General features: G+C 56.5%; 1 protein-coding gene across 6 annotated transcripts in view; it reads right to left on the bottom strand.

The window, feature by feature from the left end:
* RNF220 (ring finger protein 220) overlaps positions 1–19,345 on the bottom strand; it is a 330,094-nt gene that overhangs the window by 110,214 nt on the left and 200,535 nt on the right. The gene's annotated exons all lie outside the window — the stretch shown is intronic.

The following is a 19,345-nucleotide window of genomic DNA, read 5'->3' as shown; positions in this document are numbered from 1 at the left end:
CTCTGGGGCATCTGGCATTGGCCACTGTCAGCAGACAGCGCTGATATTCAAGGGACCTTCCTGACATGTCCCGCAGGGGACTTAGGTGTCTAAATGTTGCCAACTCTTGTGAGTTTATGACAAGTATTGCGACCTTGATTGTTTTTCTTAAAGACCCAACTCCTGCAATCCAGCCACTACAAGAGAATCTTTCTTTCCTTTCTCCCTCCCTCCCTCCCTCCCTCCCTCCCTCCCTCCCTCCCTCCCTCCCTCCCCCTTTCTTTCTTTCTTTCTTTCTTTCTTTCTTTCTTTCTTTCTTTCTTTCTTTCTTTCTTTCTTTCTTTCTTGTGGTCAAGGGAGAAAAGACTGAAAATGTGACCAAGAGTGACGTAATATCAGAGGGATAGCCGTGTTAGTCTGAATCTGCAAAAAAACCGAGAAGTCCTGTGGCACCTTATAGACTAACAGATTTACTGGAGCATAAGCTTTCGTGGGCAAAGACCCACTTCGTCACATGCATCTGACCAAGTAGGTCTTTGCCCATTAACCTTATGCTCCAATAAATCTGTTACTCTATAAGACTTAAACGCTCACAAATCAAAAGACAAATAAAAAGACTCCAACACTGATTATTTTGAAACAATCATATGGGTTTTCAGCCAATCTCATTATTTTTGTGGCTTGACTCATAGTTTTTGAATGCTCGGGTTGGCAATTCTGGGACACTGTCAATTTGATTTTAACATGACAATTTAAAAAAAACACACTATCTTCTGATAGGGCCTTCTGAAATGCAAGCTCTGATTTCTCATTTTAAAAGTCCTTTTAAAAGCGTTTTGTAAGAGTGGTTCAGTTCTCTTGGGGTATGTCTACACTACCCCGCTAGTTCGAACTAGCGGGGTAATGTATGCATACCGAACGTGCTAATGAAGCCCGGGATTTGAATTTCCCGGGCTTCATTAGCATAAAGCCAGCTCCGCCATTTTTAAAAGCCGGCTTGTTCGAACCCCGTGCCGCGCTGCTACATGCGGCACGGGCTAGATAGTTCGAACTATGTAGTTGTTCCGAACTATCTGTACGCCTCGTGGAATGAGGTATACAGATAGTTCGGAACAACTACGTAGTTCGAACTATCTAGCCCGTGCCGCGTGTAGCCGCGCAGCACGGGGTTCGAACAAGCCGGCTTTTAAAAATGGCGGAGCCGGCTTTATGCTAATGAAGCCCGGGAAATTCAAATCCCGGGCTTCATTAGCACGTTCGGTATGCATACATTACCCCGCTAGTTCGAACTAGCGGGGTAGTGTAGACATACCCTTGCTTATTTATCTCTCTCTCGAGATACTAATACAGTTCGCATCATTGACATTTCTGGTGGCCTGATTTTTAAGGGTTTTTGTTTTTTTTTTAACGAGGCAGAAACCAACTATTTAACTGATTATGAGGGGAAACTGCACAACTGACCCTACCCAGGGCCGGACCGAGCCATTCTGGCGCCCCGGGCAGACAGCTGAATTGCGCCCCGGGTTGGGGGAGTGTGCACGTGCAGCCCCGCGCCGGCGTGTAGGGGAGGGGGTGCGCGGAGCTGACAGCTGCTGCCACCCTGCGCTGCTGCCTCTGATACAGCGGCAGCAGCAAGCAGTGGCAAGGGGCTCCTCGGGGATGAGGCCGGAGCGCACTGGCCCCACTCCAGGGACTAGTCAAGTAACCGATAAAAAATCCCGAGATTACTCGACTATCCAATTAACGGATATTTAACATCCCCAGTCCGGCCCTTTACCCCTACAAATCGGATCTTCCAAGCCCCCTAATAACTGGTGCAGTAGAAAGAGCTTTTGCTTTTGCTCACTTTGTTCAAGTCCTTTGCGGTGCGGCGGGTCGCTCTACAGGTGCCACCTCTCCAGAGAGAAGATGGGTGGTCAAGTGGACTGGTTTGTTTTGGGAGGCCCCCTTGCGGCCGGTTTTCCTTGGGAGCCAGGCTGGAATCACCATGCCGCAGGGCTCCACCCGGGGCCGACTCATGGACCACCTGAGGACCCTTGTGGAGGGAACTGTTTGCTCAACACCTTGGCCTCAGCTCAGGAGGGCGGCTGGCAGGTGGGTTTATGGGCGTTAACAGAGAGGGGATGCTAACTCAAGTGAACCCACAGGAGTAAGAAGAAGGCTGGGCTTGCAGCCAAGGTCTTAGGCTAGGATGCGGGCGGGGGAGGGTTTCACTCCCATCTCTGCTACAGACGTTCTGTGTGGCCTTGGGCAAATCTCCTAAGTCCTCCCTCTGTAAAACAGGGCTAATGCTCCTTTTTCTGTCTATTTTGTGCGCCAGCTCTTTGAGACGAGACATCTCTCATAGCACAGCTTGGGTATGTCTAGACTACACGGCTCTGTCGCCAGAGCCATGTAGATTAGTTTACTAGACATACCCAAATGAAGCAGCGATTTAAATAATCGCCGCTTCATTTAAATTAAAATGGCTGGGCCGATCAGCTGTTTGTCGGCTCAGCGCGCTAGTCTGGACGCTCCGCGGTTGATATCAAAGCCCTTTGTCGACTGCCCCGTTATGCCTCGTGGGATGAGGTTTGCCGGGGCAGTCGACAAATACCTTTGATGTCGACCGCGGAGCGTCCAGACTAGCGCGCTGAGCCGACAAACAGCTGATCGGCTCAGCCATTTTAATTTAAATGAAGCGGCGATTATTTAAATCGCCGCTTCATTTGGGTATATCTAGTAAACTAATCTACTTGGCTCTGGCGACAGATCCATGTAGTCTAGACATACCCCTTCTGCTGTACAGGTTGAACCTCTCTGGTCTGGGAACGTCCGTGGTCCAGCAGAACCATGGATAGCCCAGAGGAGCCCCTGAACCAGATTGCCCTGGGAGGCCAATGGCAGGGAGCAGAGCCAGGAGCCAGGGGGCACGGCAGCCCTGGGGGCAGCCCAGCCCCACTGGGGCTGGGGAGTTTGGCCGAGTCTGCTGTCGGACCTCGGGCAAGCCTGGAGTCCATCAATGAAAGGTCCAGCAAACTTCCTCTTTCCGGACCAGTCAGGTCCCATGCATGCCGGGCCAGGGAGGTCCAACCTGTAATACAAAAGCAGTCTGATCTAACCACTAGCCCACACTGCCGCCAAAAAAAATCTTTAAATGCTTTTGCAAACAGCGGCTGACTCTCAGGAGAGCGTGTTGAAGTTGCCCACAAAGCAGGTTCGATGTTGAAGGTTGCGAAGGATTCTAGCCAGGGCAAAGAGCGGAGAGAACCCAGACTTCATACATCCGGTCTGCAGTCGGGGGGTGCTACCCCATCATGAATAATAATGAGTAGTAGCTTCCTTGTGCTCCGGCCGTTCAGATTGCTTGTGTTCACTTCTGAATATAAAACGGCAGGGTTTAAGGAGGCGGGTGCGAGGGTACCACTGACAGCTGCTGATTGCCACATACCTGCTATTCCTCTCCTAGGAAACCAGTTGGAGAAATAATTCTTGTCGGGCCGTTGGCTGGGAAGACAACCCGCCACACTGAATTTGGCTCCCGGATTAGATTTTGCAAAACTCAACCTGTTTCCAAGTGGGAACTAACTGAAATCTTTCCTTTCGGAAAAGGCCCAGTGGGAACAATTGATTTCTCCAGCAAACCAACAGCCCCTGGCGACTGTTGAAACGTGGAGGTGTCATTGCAAACCTACAGAGAGAAAGGAGGGTTGTTTTTTAAAATGACCGAGGGCCAGAGCTCCAGTGGACTTGAAAGGAGCGGCTGGCCCCTGCGTTTTAACCTCACAAGGCCCTGTCGGCGGCACCTGCCCGAACGCCTAGCACCTGACAGCTAGCTGAAAACCTGGCCCCCTGGGACAGCAATGCGTCTCCCTGCTCCCCCAAACAAAATGGAACCCTGGCAGACGGCATGAAACCCGGCCCAACAGTCACCTACCCCACCCCGACCGCAGTCTCTGGGTAATCTCACCCCCATTGCCCTGCAACCGACGCTCACCAAGAACTTGCTCTGACAAGCAAGCGTCCACGGCTGAGCCGCTGCCTCTAGGCATCAGCGGGAGAGGCCTGGATCTAATCTAGCCTGCGCTGTCTCCCTAGCTCAGGGTATCTAGCAAGCTCAGTTAAACAGGGCAGCATCTCTGCTCCCTAAGCCCTCCCCCCCCCCCCGTCTGCTTTTAGTAGGGGCTGAAGGATGCAGTGAATAATAGAACCCTAGAACAGGAAGGGACCTCGAGAGGGCATCGAGTCCAGCCCCCTGCCCTCATGGCAGGACCAAGCCCCATCTAGACCATCCCTGGCAGGTGTCTGTCCAACCTGCTCTTAAATATCTCCAGTGATGGAGATTCCACAACCTCCCCAGGCAATTTATTCCAGTGTTTAACCACCCTGTCAGGCAGGAAGTTTTTCCTACTGTCCAACCTAAACCTCCCTTGCTGCAGTTTAAGCCCATTGCTTCTTGTCCTGTCACCAGAGGCCAAGGAGAACAATTTGTCTCCCTCCTCGTCACACCCTTTTAGATACTTGGAAACCGCTCTCATGTCCCCCCTCAGTCTGCTCTTTTCCAAACTAAACAAGCCCAATTCCTTCAGCCTTGCCTCATAGCTCATGTTCTCGAGACCTTCCATCATTTCTGTTGCTCTTCTCTAGACCTTCTCCAATTTCTCCACATCTTTCCTGAAATACGGAGCCCAGAACTGGAACCAATACTCCAACTGAGGCCTAACCATCGCAGAATAGAGTGGAAAAACACAGGCCTTGCTAGGAGCAGGATTTGAACCCATGCAGAGAAACCCTGCTAGGTGCCACGTCCTACCCTGTAACCACTTGGCCATCACGGTGATGAGTGGATGGTGGGAGGGTGCAGTTTCTCTTTACTACAGAGTTTTATTTTTCCAGCTTTGTGTTGGCCACACACGGTGTTTAAAACCCAGGCAAAAAGGAGGTTACAAAAACAAACCCCAAATCCACAAAGGGAAGGTAAAAGTCAGAGGGAAAAGTAGGAGGACAGCTTGATTTAGGGGCTCTCCGTGCCTGCCAGAGCGATGAGTGGCTAATTAGCCCCAGTTGGTGGTACCACTAACATCGGAAAAGGCTCCCATTTTATATGTACACTGCTTAGGGGAAAAAAGGGCTCTGAGAGTTATTCCCCAGCTTTTTTTTTCACATTGTTTCTTCCATGTCCCCCTCTCCCACAGAGCCAGGTTCATGAATGCACGATACAATCCTCTGTCTAGTACGTACATGGCCCCTGTCACCAGCGTACCAGAGAATCTCCTGTGAATGGCATTATTGTATAAGGTAGCTGAGTGCTAGTCCCATTTTACAGACGCAGAACTGAGGCACCAAGTGATTAAGGGACTTGCCCTGCGTCACACAGGGAAATGGTGGCAGAGCCAGGGATCAATCCTAGGTCCCTAAACGCCCAGAACAACAAGGCCATCGCATGAATTTGCAAGACTTACTTTAGGCACCAAACGTTTTCGACCTGGTGGCTAATGTAAAGAGGAATGAGGAGTAACGGTAGTTTGAATTAGGATCTCTAATTCAAACTACCTACTCTGTGCTGCGGGTAGCCGCGGGCACAGAGTTCGGACTAAGGGGGATTTAAAAATGGCGGTGTCCGGGAACATGCAAATGAAGCCCGGGATATTTAAATCCTGGGCTTCATTTGCAACTCCGGTTGCCCTCATTTGCGTACGTAGCTTGAACTAACGAGCTAGTGCAGACATACCCTGAGAGAGTTTGGGTGAAGGAGAGGGTTGTGACCTGGGGCGGGGCCTTGAGGTGCAGGAGGGGGTGTGGGGTCTGAGAGGGAGTTTGGGCGAAGGAGGGGGTTGTGACCTGAGGGGGTTTGGGGTGCAGGGTCCGGGTGGGGGTCTGGGTGCAGGAGAGGATTCTGGGTGGGGGAAGGGTGCAGGGTCTGGGCAGGAGTTGTGACCTGGAAGAGGGGAGGTGCAGAGGGTTTGGGTGACGACCCGGGGCCGGAGGAGGTGGTGGCCTGGGGTAGGGAGTTGGGGGCCAGTTCCCAGGGGCCTGGCCCCCAGAGCCGAGAGCCAGCTGGCCCTTCGGATCTGACTGCGTCCTGGTTTGGCCTCACTGAGACGTTCTCATCTCCTGGCTGGCCCCCTCCGGCCCAGGCTCCGGGTAAACCCACGTGACCGGGGCAGTGAAGAATTGAAAATGGCAGGTTCCCCCAGCAACCAGAGATCTAGACATGGGCCTAGCCCAGAGACTCCAGACCCCTTTGATCTGGGGGCTGAAATCCAGCATGGGAGCGGGATTTTACAGCCGGAGACTCGCTGATGAATCGGAGCCGGGATGGGCCAGGCGGGAGCAGGGAACCGCAAAGCCCCTCGTTCTGCCGAAGAAGGGCCCCAGGAGAGCCAGCACCGCTGTGTCACTGCTCGCTGTCGGGGGGGGCTCTCTGGCCAGGCTGCGGCCGCCGGGGTGACAAAGCAACCCGCCCGTGCAGCTCCACTCGAGAACGGGCATAACCATCCCTACGGCGCCGCGGCGACTTCTCGCCACAAAGGCCGAGGAGAACAGGTGCGGAAGGGAGACAGACAACCTGCAGCCAAGGGGACAGGCCTCCCGGGGGATTCCAGGGCGGGTGGAAATTAAGCCAGTTAAAAAGGTGGGGGGGAGGAGGTGGAGCCAGACGTGAACGAGCGGTGAAGCCTCTTTGGGGGACCAGATACAGAGGGGACGGGCTAGTCCACCCACCATGCCCCGGGGGGTCCTTGAAGAGACGGAGATTGGCGCGGCGAAGGAAAGAACCAAACCCGGGACAGATGGAAAGATGCTCCGGACGCTCCTGAGAGACTCCCACTCTCCTGGCAGCCAATCCACTGTCTCCCGGGACCCCAGCCTTCCCCATCCTGCTCCACAAGGAGTCCTGAGCAGAACGGGACAGACGGACACAGTGACACCAGCCCCCGTCCCGGCTCCCAAACCCTGGCTCGGTGGCTGTTCCCTCTGTGCTACCCGAGCCAGGCCAGAGGGACTTTCCGTCTAACCCCAGAGAAAGGGCCTGGAGAGGGGGTGGCGTTCAAATGAAAGGTGTATTTCATGGGCTACCTCGCCACGGCTTTACCTGCCTCCCCGCTTTTCCAGGTAGCTCATGAAAGGTTAGAAGGGCTTTTGGGGATGAGTTTGCTGTGGCGCTCAGCAGGCGCAGGTCTCCGTGTATCTTGCTCAGCACCGTTTAATGCTGGACAGTGACAGGGTTATATTAATGTCACATTGAAATTAAGCCATCACACCCCAGGTATCCCTAGGTTACGTACCAGGGCTGCCAGGGAACCAACCCAGCTGCTTTGGCTCCAAAACCTCATTTGATTTAAAAGGGGATGGGGATCTCCCTCGTGTTCTGCAGCGTGGGGCACATGACACACAGTTCTGTTTCCATACACTGCGGGGGGGAGTGGGGGAGGGCGCCCACCGACACCAGCCAGCGGTTTCCGTTTCCTGCTTTGCAAACTGCACAGAATTGCATCAGGCAAACGGAACTGGGCGCTTCCAGGGAGGCTGCCCTGGAATCCCGACCCGGGTGTTCATCTCTCCTGACGGAGGGCGCAGGAACGCCTGTGCAGTTTATCCCCAGGGCAGACCCCGGCCCACAGGCGGATCAGCCACCAGACAAAGCCGGAGCTCAGCACAGATCCTGCCCTCCGGCTCCCTAGGGTCTGCGCTCTAACGCCGTAGAGCAAAGCAAGCGGCAGGGACGTGACCATCCCGGCAAGAAGCAGCGAGAGGAGAGCAAACAGCCTCGCTGAGGACTTACCCCGTTCTCCAGGAGCCAGGGCGGGGGACACAGAGAACCCCCGTGTGCACACAGGCCCGCGGGCATATCTGTGAGCCTGTGCCAGCGCATGGCAGCAAGGGAAGACGTTGCAGGGAACGCATGAGAGCGCAGGCAGATACATGAGAGCGGGGGCTGACGTGGATGTGCACATGCGTGTGTAAAGGCGAGCACGGGCATGCACGAGGGCGTGCGAGGCCGTGTCTACACAAGCAGGCAGCAGCAGCATTGTTCCCACCCCAGGGTGCAGACCCGGCGATGAAGGGGGTTGTCACGCTCATAGGAATGCTGCTGCCCCACGCGACGGTAGCTAGGCCGACGGTAGCCTTCATTCACCGACCTGGCTGCACCTACCCCGGGGCTTAGGCTGACACGGCTCCAGCCAGGTGTGGGTTTGGTGACTCAGTTTGAGGAGTCGGTCAGGCCTGCGTGGCTGTATCACAGCACGCGAGCGTGCGTAAAACCACGAGAGTGTGCCTGGGCGACTGAGTCTGAGTGCACACGGCATGTTTCCCGGGACACGTGGCGCCGCATCAGTACATATGTGGGAGCGTGTGGCGGCTGGGGCAGTTTTGTGGCATGCCGAGGGTGGGTGTGTTCAGGGGTGTGATGGGTTGGGAGTGCACCAGAAAGTATGTGGGCGACAGGGACGGGAGGCTGGTGTCAGGGCAGCAGGTTTAAAACAAAAGGAAATCCTTCACACAGCGCATAGTCAACCTGTGGAACTCCTTGCCTAAGGAGGCTGTGTAGGCAAGGACTATAACAGGGTTTAAAAGACTAGATACATTCATGGAGGTTAAGTCCATTAATGGCTGTTAGCCAGGGTGGGTAAGGAATGGTGTCCCCAGCCTCTGTGTGTCTGAGGATGGAGGCGGATGGCAGGAGAGAGATGGCTTGATCCTTACCTGTTCGGTTCACTCCCTCTGGGGCACCTGGCGCTGGCCACTGTGGGCAGACGGGACACTGGGCTGGATGGACCTTGGGTCTGACCCAGTCTGGCCGTTCTTATGTCTTGCCTTTGGCACAGGGACGGTGCCAGGCCTGCCCCACTTTCCCCAGCCTCCTGTGCCATGCCGGTCTGTTCCCCAACGCGCCGGGGGCAGGAGGCAGCGGCCGACAGGGAAGTCAAGGCGGGTGCCTCTGAGGGGGACGCTTGCTGCCCCATGGGGAGCTGCTGGGCTGTACCCCCGGGGACCCAGGGCGAGATCGCAGAGGGGCGGCGTTCAAGGGGCCAGTCCCTCGGCGGTAAGTCTGGACGTGTAGGGACCCGGTGGAGCCCGGAGGCAGCAGCAGCCCAAGGCTGAGACATTGACAGCCAGGCTCCGTCGTGGTCCCCCCGGAGACGCCAGTCCCAGCCCACGAGAGCCCTGAGGGATTCGGAGAAGCGCGGGAGACGGCCCTGCACTTCAAGCCTTTTGTAGGGGACGTTTCCCCCGGCGGCTGCGGCTTGGCTCCAAGCCTGGGCCCCGGCTGAGGTGTGGACTTGGCTGAGCCACCTTCCCCGCGGGCTGCCGGGCAGGCTGGGCGAAGATCAATCAGGAGATGGGGCGGGCGTCCGCCCCTGCCTGGCAGAAAGTCCAGGGAGGCACTTAATAGTCCCTGTCCCCAGGATCTCCAGGCCTGGATTTATGCCTGGCGAGGTCACTTCTGGGAGACTCTAATAACACGACTTTATTAGCTTTCTTGTTCCTTCTTTAAGATGCAGCAGCCGGGGAGGGGGGGCGGGTGGTCGTACCTGGGGGGGAGTGGAGAGGAAGCATCTGCCCTCACCAATCCCCTTCTCGCTGACAAGAGGGAGAGGGAGAAAAATGATGCTCCTTCGAAATTTATCATGCACCCAATTACAATGTTAATTGGCAAGTCCCAGAAATCAATTAATTCGCAAATTTTTTTCAATTAAAAATTAAGATAAATCATAAAACCGTTATTAAGCAAAGGCCAAACTCCATGAACTTTTTTTTTTTGTAGGCATCTGGATTTTTTTTTTAATTTAAATAAAAAAAAAAAAGCGCTGTGTTGCCAAAGCCCGATGCCCTTGAGTGTCTTTGCAGAAGCGCAGGGGGCTGTCATCAGCAGGGCTGGACTGAAGACAGATAAAAAAATATCGACCGGTCGGACACACTGCTTCTGTTTTATTGATCAGGCGGGAATTTAACTTGCTGTGCATATCCACCATGTCAGCAAGGGCCACAGGCGAAATTAAAAGTACTTGGCTTGGAGATGTCGCCTTGATATGGCGGAAGGGAGGGGCGGGGTGGGGGGAGAAAGGGGGAAGAAAGAAAGAACGAAAAGTTAGGGTGCAAGGGAGAGAGAAGGAGAGGCTTCGCCGGCTAGTTTTCCCTCTGTGACACTCGTTCAATTTCGGCCTCTCTCTCTGGAGCGAGGTTCACCTGTCTCGCTGCTTTTAAGGGGAGAGATTTACTGTGTATTTCAATGGAGCTTTGTAAGAAAAGATCTCACTCATAAATGTCTCTAATCTCGCTCCCCGGAAGCCTGGTGGGTCTGGGGCCCGGCTGCTCGGGAGCGCAGAGGCAGTGCCTGCGTGCCGGCTGATGGGTTTATGGCCCTGGGCATAAATCTAGGAGCCCGGCGGCGAGGCGAGCGCCCTGACCCTACGTGCCATGTGCCAACAGAACTCATTTGGGGTTTACGCACTCTGGCGGCCGTGGTGGGGCTGGGGCGTGCGCCGCGCTTGCCCCTTGGAGACCGGCGGCTCCGCGGGAGGCTTTTGGGTGGTGGGAGGGAGGGGCAGGGCGGCCACAGGCCTTTCCCTGCTCCGTGCCAGGAGCCTTCTTTGGCCACAGAGAGCCCGGGGGCGCGCTCGGGAATCAGCGCAGGGAAGATGGCCGGGCAAGCAGCAGCCCTGTTTACACACTGGCCTCGGAGGCGGGATTCCCCCAACCGGGCGTGAGAGCCGGGGGCTCACCCCAAGCGGCAGCGCCCGGCTGCACCATGCGAGGCAGGCTCCCATTGCAGGACAGCAGCCTGAACCGGGTGGGGCGGAGCCATATCGGACGCAGGTTCCCCGGCTCCCGTGGTCCGGTCCGACTGGGGGCAGCCTCCACCCTCTGTCGTTGCCCACAGCCCGGAGACGCAGCTTCCGGCCCGGCCCGGAGGGAGCAGCTGCCCGGAGCCAAGGCAGCCGGTTCGCCGGAGGCGGAAGAAAGGGGAGAGAGGCTCACCATAAGCGCCACCGGGAGGGGAGATTTACACCCTGGCAGGGTCGCTGAGAGCCGCCGTGGGAGCAGCAGCCGCTGACGTGCCTGTGTCTGGCTCTTCCCAACATCACGAATCAAAGCCGGAATGGGATGAGCTATGCCCCCCCGCCACCCTCGCCTGCTTTGGATGGACCTTCCTGCCGCCCCACTGCCCTCGCCGCTCCCTGCCCTGGTGAACCCTTTCCCTTTGCACCCAGCTCCAAGGAGCCGGCCGTGGTGGCAGGCTGGGAGATGCCTTGGGACCGGGGAGGATGCAGGAGAGCGCCCTGGCATGGCTGTGTCAACGTCCCCCCTGTAACTCCTACAATCTGTGGCCAGAGACCTCACCCCCGGCCTCTTCCTCGGGGCAAGCACGGGCCTATTATCCAGGACTGGCCGCAGCGAAGGGTGGGTGGCAGGTTTTAAAAATGGTATTTATTCAAATGGCTTGAACAAAGGTGAACTGCGTTTGCTCCCTCGCTGTTCTTGTTTCCCGTGCACACAGGTACTAGCATGCTGGGACTACGTCTAGACGGCATCCCTCTGTCGACAAATGAAGTTTACAGGATCTTTCGAAAAAGGGTTTCTTTTTTGATAGCTCTGCGTCTAGACTGCCGTTTTCTTTTTGAAAAAGCTCCGTTTCGGAAAAAAAAGCGGCGGGCATGTTTATGCAAATGAAATACAGGATATTTAAATCCCGGCTTCATTTGCACTTTCAAAGTGCCTAATCTCCGTCTCTCTGTCGACAGAGAGGTGTTCAGACACACCCTGGCTGTGTCTAGACTGGCAAGTTTTTCCGCAAAAACAGCTGCTTTTGCGGAAAAACTTGCCAGCTGTCTACACTGGCCGCTTGAATTTCCGCAAGAGCACTGACTTCCTACTGTAAGAAATCAGTGCTTCTTGCGGAAATACTATGCTGCTCCCGTTCGGGCAAAAGTCCCTTTTGTGCAAAAGGGCCAGTGTGGACAGCTCAGATTTGTTTTGCGCAAAAGCGCGTCTAGATTGGCACAGACACTTTTCCACAAAAAGCGCTTTTGCGGAAAAGCGTCCGTGCCAATCTAGACGCTCTTTTCCGCAAATGCTTTTAATGGAAAACTTTTCCGTTAAAAGCATTTGCGGAAAATCATGCCAATCTAGACGTAGCCCCTGGGTGAGAAAGAAAGAAAGAAAGAAAGAAAGAAAGAAAGAAAGAAAGAAAGAAAGAAAGAAAGAAAGAAAGAAAGAAAGAAAGAAAGAAAGAAATCACTGTAGCTTCTTTAAGTAACCGTGTATCCTGGTCCATAACCTCTTATCCCAGGCAAATCTCAGCCCCTCTCTCCGAACCTCCTAGAGCAAAGGGTGCATGAGGAAAGCTACATTCCCCTTTCCCAGTGTCTGTGGATACGCCCCTACAAGGCGTTAAGAGCCACTTCTGGTCAGCGGTTTCACGTCCTAGCTACCGAGGGCGATGCCTAGGGGCCTGCAGTCCATCCCAGGGAGGAAGAGATCCGGCGCGTCTGCTGCTGTATGGCGGCACAGAAATAAAAGGACGCCGGCGCGGTGAGCAGGACTCCGCATTAGCCCGCTCCAAGCGAGATGAGCTGGAAAATCGTCCCTCTCCACGGGCAGTGCTTCATATTTGCAGGCGCCCAGGGCAGGGAGAGAGCCCCGGGGACCCGGCTGGTTCCAGAGCTGCGCCACAGATAGCCAAAGCTAATGCTGAGCCGGGAGAGCTGGTCTCGAGGTCAGCAGCAGAGCCAGGAACAGAGCCCAGGAGTCCAGATGGACCCAGCAGTGCCCCATTCACCAGACCACGCTGCCTCCTGCACTATTACTGGTTCACATCCTTAGGCACTATGAGCTCTCAGCTCTGAGCACTAAGGTGGCAAAGTCCTTAAAGACGATCCGAATGCAGATACACACAAAGGGGTAAATTAAGGTTGCACAGGCATCCTTAACTCTGGCAGGTCCAGCTTCTGAGTGCTTCACTTTGCAGTCTTCATGTTTTTGTAACATGCGGGGTGGGTGTGGTATAGGGGAGTGGTTAGTGTCAATTCCTACAATTATAAAAAAGCAAATGGAAGGAGCAAAAATTCCATCATGTGGAACCGCACACTGAACCACCCACCACCACGAGTCAGCAAAAGGGCACAGCACAGTCCTCTACCACTTGAGCTCACTGGGCAGCAGTAGAAGGTTTTTATCTTCTATGTGACCCTGCCACTAGACGAGACACGCTGTCATGATCATGAGGCTTAGTCAGCAGCCCGGGAACTAAGTCAGGTAGATTCAGCCAATAGGAATGTAGGTAGGAATTTCAAACTGGGACAAAGGAATTTTTGGTTTTTCCCTCCTTTGTCCTGAGCAGTTTCTCTCCAGCTACGGAGGGAGTCAGACAGAATGTCCCCTCCAAGGATAGACTCTTCGCTCTTCTGTAAGTAGATAAATCCGTTAGGTTTTATTGTTTTATGGTTTGGGAAATGTCTGTGCATTTAAAATGGGTTTTGCTCTCCTTTGTAACTAAGTTTGGGCCTATCTATGGTTGAATTCTCCATCTACTTTGTGACTTTACCATCTAGTCATTATGCTTGCAACAGGAATATTGTGGTGATAATAAAAGTTCTTTCTCTTTTCTTTTTCTTAACCTGGTATTGGTTAATTTTTGTGTCCTGGTTTGTACTTTAGGGGTGAGATTTCTCAAGGGATCTCTCCTCAGATTTTCTTATCATTACTTGGGTGGTGGCAGCAGAGTTTTCATCCCCAAAATCTAGGTTGTTAAGATTTTGGGGGGAAGATTTTTACCAAAGCCTGGTAGATAAGGTGTTGGGGTACTTTTGCAGGGCCCCACTTCTGTATTTATCATGCCAGAGCGGGGAAGGAGCCATGACACACACGCTTACCCAGGGGGGTTCCCAGTTATGTGCTGATAGCAGAGGAGAACCAAGAACTTTGCAGAGCCGCGTCACAGCCAGATTTGGACACTTTTTCAAGCCGACAGCAAAAGCCAGCTCCCGGGCACCAAAATGCCCGACCGCCCTCAATAAAGTCAAGGGCTTGCTCCAAAGCAGGGAGGCATTAGAGCCTCCCCATGTGTATTCGTCCTTTCTCAAGGACACGAGGCTGCCTTTTTCTTTTGCCTCATTCACAGAAGCAACCGACTCATCGTAGCCGATATTTCCCACCGAAAATTCAGTTTGAGGCAGACATCCAGCCTGGGAAATTTCAGCCCATGTGATTTACGTTTGGCAAGTTATAAGCAACTAAAAAAAGGGTCTTACATTGGAAAGTGTCAGGCAGCCTTCCCTGCTAGCTCTGCTTATAACATTCACCCAGACCCACACCCTACCCTATATTCCTGAGGGTCAGGTTCTGTGCAAGGCCCCGCCCCCCAGCAGGCTAACGAGCTCATCATCATTAGGCGGGCCTGGTGCCCAGCTTGCTGCATCAGGAGCCGTGTGGCCAGGAGCGTGGTAGAGGCCAGCAAAAAGTGGCTGCATTTAACCCCCTTCCCTACCCCACGTCCTTCTCCATCCTCCCGGGGCCACGTTCCCGGCAGGTCAAACCAGGCTGCGGGAATCTGAGTCTCACAGGGATGCTTTTCGTTCCCAGAACAACCCATAAGAGAGAGAGATGCAGCCCACGCTGCACCGAGACGCACCTGGATCCGCTGCGGGGTGGTACTGCCTGCCCCATCTTACACCCGGCCTGGCTGCTGCTTCCTCGCTGCCTCGCTTGGGGCTGGGGTCACACGCACATAACGACGGGCGGGACAGACAGGCGCCTCCCTGGCCCCAATCCTGCCTGGGGGCCCAATCAGAGATCGGGGCTCCTTGTGCTGGGGGCGGCACGTACATCAAATGAGCAGAGGGCCCCAAAGAGTTCCTGGGACTAGCGCTGCATCCAACCCCCGTTATTCACAGCGGGCCGTGGTGGCGTGGAACCGGCACTCCCTAAGCTCCTGCTGAACGTCTCGGCAGAGGGACAGCCTGAGTTTTCCAGCCCGGAAGGGGTTAACCTCATATCGCTGGGGCTTGTCGTTTTGTTTACTTTCAATTTGCGGCCTTGGCTTAAAGAGGGAAAAAAGAAAAGGGGTTGCGAGGGGGGGTGCGGGGGGGAGGAAGCCAGGTGACATATTCTAAGAGGGAGCACCGAAACCACGTTAAGCACTTCAAAATCTCATATATTCAATCGGCCTCTGGCAAGACATCTGCCTAATGTTAGCGCTTAAATATCCTTTCCCATTTTACATGCATTCAAGTCTCATTTGAGCGAAATGAAACGGTATTATTAAAGGGAGATTTTGCACAAATGGCCTGAATTTGACATGTCAAGTTCAATGAGGCTGTTACATATGTAACGCCGAGAAGGGCTCCGAGGCTGCCGGCTCTTGAAACAGCGCCAGTGGCTCAGAAATGAAATTTGCATGAGCCCTCTCCCTTCCCTCCCTCCCTCCCCAAGCTGAGCTGGGGCTGAGGGGCGAGAGGGGGGGCAGGACTCAGGCCCACGCCAGAGCCACGGAGGGACTGGCAGAGCCCCAGGGAGAGAGCCAGCGGGCCCCTTACCCTGCCATGCTGGGTGGCGGGGGGCTGCGGCAGGGCTAGGCGGGGGCCGGCTCCCAAACTCACCCCACTGCAAGGAGGGGTTCGGATCCAGAGCCCAGCTTGGTGCAAACCCACCCGAGACTCAGGCTACGTCCACACTGCAGGTGTCTTGCGCAAGAGCGCGTCCACGCCGCACGGACGCGCACCCGCAGGAGAGCTCTGACGGCCGTTCACAGACTAGCCACCAGGGCACCTGGGCTTTGTTCCACTGGCGCGTTCTGCGCAAACCCCCCTGTTGCCCATCCTCACGAGCTCTGGCGCAAAACGGAGCCATTCCCCCTAGAAAGAGGCCGACCTGCGCCGCAAAGCCCCCCCCGTCGGTTCACTGCACGTTGTCTTGCGCAAAACCCCGCGTGAGGTGTGGACCCGCCGCGGGGCTTTGGCCCCAAAACCCTGCAGTGTAGCCGCAGCCTTAAAGGGGTTTCCAGTAACCGCCCCTTCTCCGGTTCAGTGGCCGGCCTCCGTGCTGCTGCTCCCTCCTCAGCCCCTCAAGGCAGGGCCGCGAGGGCAGCTTCTCCTGCCCTGCCCTGCCTGACGGGGGCTCTTTCCTGCAAGCCCCAAGCGCTCTCCCTGGAAAAGCCCCCGCCGGTGTCACCGCTGCCTAGGACAGAGGATGCTCCGGCGCACACTGGGGCTGCCCACGCAGAAGAGCAGCCACCCTGCTTGTTGAAGGTTGGCGGCTGGGGGGGGTTGAACCTGCGACCGTGGCAGCTAGAGCCACCTGCTTCTACTGCCTGAGCCAAACGGTGCCTGGCCCGTGGCTAAGGGCTGCGGCGCAGATGCCACTCTCCCTTGTCGGGGGGAGGCCTTTGCCCAGGGCCCAAAGAACAGAGCTTCCATCCCTCCCTGGCCTCGGCCCGCTGGAGAGGCGCCTTCTCCCTGCCCCCTGCTACCCCGGTGGCATGGCCATCACCCCAGGGCTTCCTTTGCCACCACTCCTCGTCCGTCCCCACGCTCCCTCCGGGACGCCACTAACAGCTGCCTGAACCGGAGCCCCACGCCCCAGGCTGACCAGATGCCCAGCACCCCCCTGCCAGAGGGCGCCCCAGGACGCGTGGGAGGACGCCGCTCCTGCCCCGGAGAAGCCCGCGACGAACCAGCCTCCCTCCCGGCTGCTGTGAACGATTCCGGGTGCGCGACACTTCCCAGCCCCAAGGCAGGGCGGGCTGCAGCCTGCGTTACAAACCCGGCCCCCGGCAAGCAGCCCCGGGGGCGTTTCTCCCCAGTGACAGCCGTGGCTTGGCAGGGAGCGGGCGGGTATCCACCCCCAGCCCCATCTTGTCTACGGCCCTGCCCGCACCGGGGTGTCGACTACATTATCCGAGAGCATCAGTAGTTCCCGCTTCTCCCCTGGCCGTGGCCCCTCCTGGGACCCGCCGCCAGGGCAGGATGTGGAAGATGACCCCCTGGGTTGTCACTGCCCATGTGGCGGGGCCAGGAAGGGGCGAGCGGTGTCAAGTACCTAAAAGGGTGTCACAAGGAGGAGGGGGAAACTTGTTCTCCTCGGCCTCTGAGGATACCAGCAGCAATGGGCTTAAACTGCAGCAAGGGAGGTTGAGGTTGGACATTAGGAAAAACTTCCTGCCTGTCAGGGGGGTCAAACACTGGAATAAATTGCCCAGGGAGGTTGTGGAATCTCCATCCCTGGGGATATTTCAGAGCAGGTTGGACAGACGCCTGCCAGGGCTGGTCTAGGCCGTGCTGGGTCCTGCCACGAGGGCGGGGGAGTGGATTCGATGACTCTCGAGGTCCCTGCCAGTGCTAGGACTCTAGGATGCTACGAAACGAGCCCCGTCCGTGTCCTGTTCCTGCGGACGCCTGCGCCGCGGCGGTACAAGGTGCACGCTGCTCCCCGCCAGCCGGTCAGTGGCGCCCTCCCCTCCCCGTCCGGCCCCGCTGCTGTGTGAACCCCCTGCCGAATCCACCGTCTGCGCGGACTGCGGCCGGTCACGGCACGGGGGCGGGGGAGTCGTTACGGGATCATTAATAAAGACCCCGGCGTCTCCCTCGCCGCGCGGGGCCGGCCAGAGCCGGCCGGGGGAGAGGCCGCGCCGGGGAGAGCTATCTCGGCGGTAGCGGCCGCTGCTATCCAAGGGAATAATGCCATTCTGTCCCATTTGTCAGCCGGCCCACCATGGCCCTTGTCACGCCGCATGATTTAGGGCTTCCTTCCCTTTCCCATTAAACGCCACCTCCCCCTCCCCACCCCGGGCTGCTCAGCACTTTCCCTTTCACTCCGAGATTGGCCCAACTTCCTCCATGGGCTGCCCCCACCACTAATTGCTTCTGTTCATTTAAACCTGCTCGCTAATTTGCAGTGGCCCTTTCTGAAGTTGGACGCCGCCCAAATGACATCATAAATTACGCGCACCGGGGGATTGGGTGTCACGGGGGATAAATGGGTTGGAGGCTCCTTCCCCCCCCCCCCCAGCTCTCCTTCTAAGAGCCCTGGGTCTGACTGGCAGCCGAGTGCCACCTGGGTGACGGATCGGGGAGGTCTCAATCCAGCCCCTATTTGGGAGGTCGCTGTGATGGGTCCCCCCGACCTCGGCAGCCGCGCTCGGTCACCGCGTGGCTGGGGAAACCGACCGGCCTGAGCCGATCTGCAGCAGGCTCCCTCTCCAAACCTCCTTGGTGGTCTGGACAGGTGCTGCGGGGCAATTAATCTGAGCTACTCCCCCCCCCCCCGCTCCCTTCCCGCCCCCCCCCCCCCATGACGTCACTTAGCTTCCAGTCGGCAGTTTGATTCTTTTTCTCACCTTTTAATGACCGGGGAATTCATTAATAATTGAAATAAACACGCTCTTTCCCGAGGCGGCTGAGTTTTATTAAGGCAGGGGCAGGGATCTGCCAACCCTTGGCTGCAGCCATTTCCTAAATAACTGCTCACAGTTAAACTGCAATTAATTCTTGGTTTAAAACAGGGGACTGTGCCGGGCTGGGGAAAAGTGGCAGGCAGCCGGAGCTGAAAGGCAGCCCAGGGCAGCCGGCTCGCGGCTCGGGGTGGGGGCAGGCTGCTTTTGCCCCTTTCGCGCGATACCCACTGAAGCAAAGTACCGGGGGTGCCTCGAGCCGACAGCTCCAAGCACCTGCTGGCCCGAACGCACGCACCCCCGTGCAGAGCAGCACGTCCCTGACTTGGCGGGGCTCGAAAAACGGCCCCATTGCATTAGAGCAAAGGTCCATTTAGGCTGAAATGCTGCCCAGCGGATGAGCCGAGCCCTCACAGCTTGGCTTTCTGCTGGTGGTGCACATCCACACATGCCTTGGTGCATAGAACAAAATTGATTCCGCACACCAATGGAAAAAATGAGAGGGAACGTTGGCAGGGGCCCCAGAGGGTATGAACAGAAGAGCCGATCACCTAGTGACCCCTCGCCTGTCACACAGAGGCCGGGGACACTAGCCCGGCCCATCCCAGCTAAGCCATGGATGGCCTCAGCCGTTAGCTGCTGTCTGAGAAGTGCCTCCGCATCCGGCGTCCAGCTGCAGTGAACGCCAGGGAGACGTTCCCCGGATGGCTAGTCCGTGGAATGTGTTCAGGGGCCGAGGCAGCGGAATGGGGCTGAGCGTGGGGGGCAGGCTGGTCTCAGACCATCTCCCCCGGGGGCAAGGCAGGGGTGGGAGGGAGGGGCCATGCCCAGCTCTGAGTCTCCCAAGCACACGGCGCGTTGCTGGGGACTCGGTGGCCTTTGGTCCTCTGGAGACCCGAGGGCGACGGGACGGGGGCTGCGGCTCCCCGCCCCGCCAACGGGAGGACTCTGGCGGCTTCCACAGGGGCCGGATCAGGCCCGCGGCTCCCAGGTGAA

Source organism: Pelodiscus sinensis, chromosome 9, assembly GCF_049634645.1.
Source record: "Pelodiscus sinensis isolate JC-2024 chromosome 9, ASM4963464v1, whole genome shotgun sequence".
Taxonomy (NCBI): domain Eukaryota; kingdom Metazoa; phylum Chordata; order Testudines; family Trionychidae; genus Pelodiscus; species Pelodiscus sinensis.
This window is presented reverse-complemented; position numbering and strand designations above follow the sequence as displayed.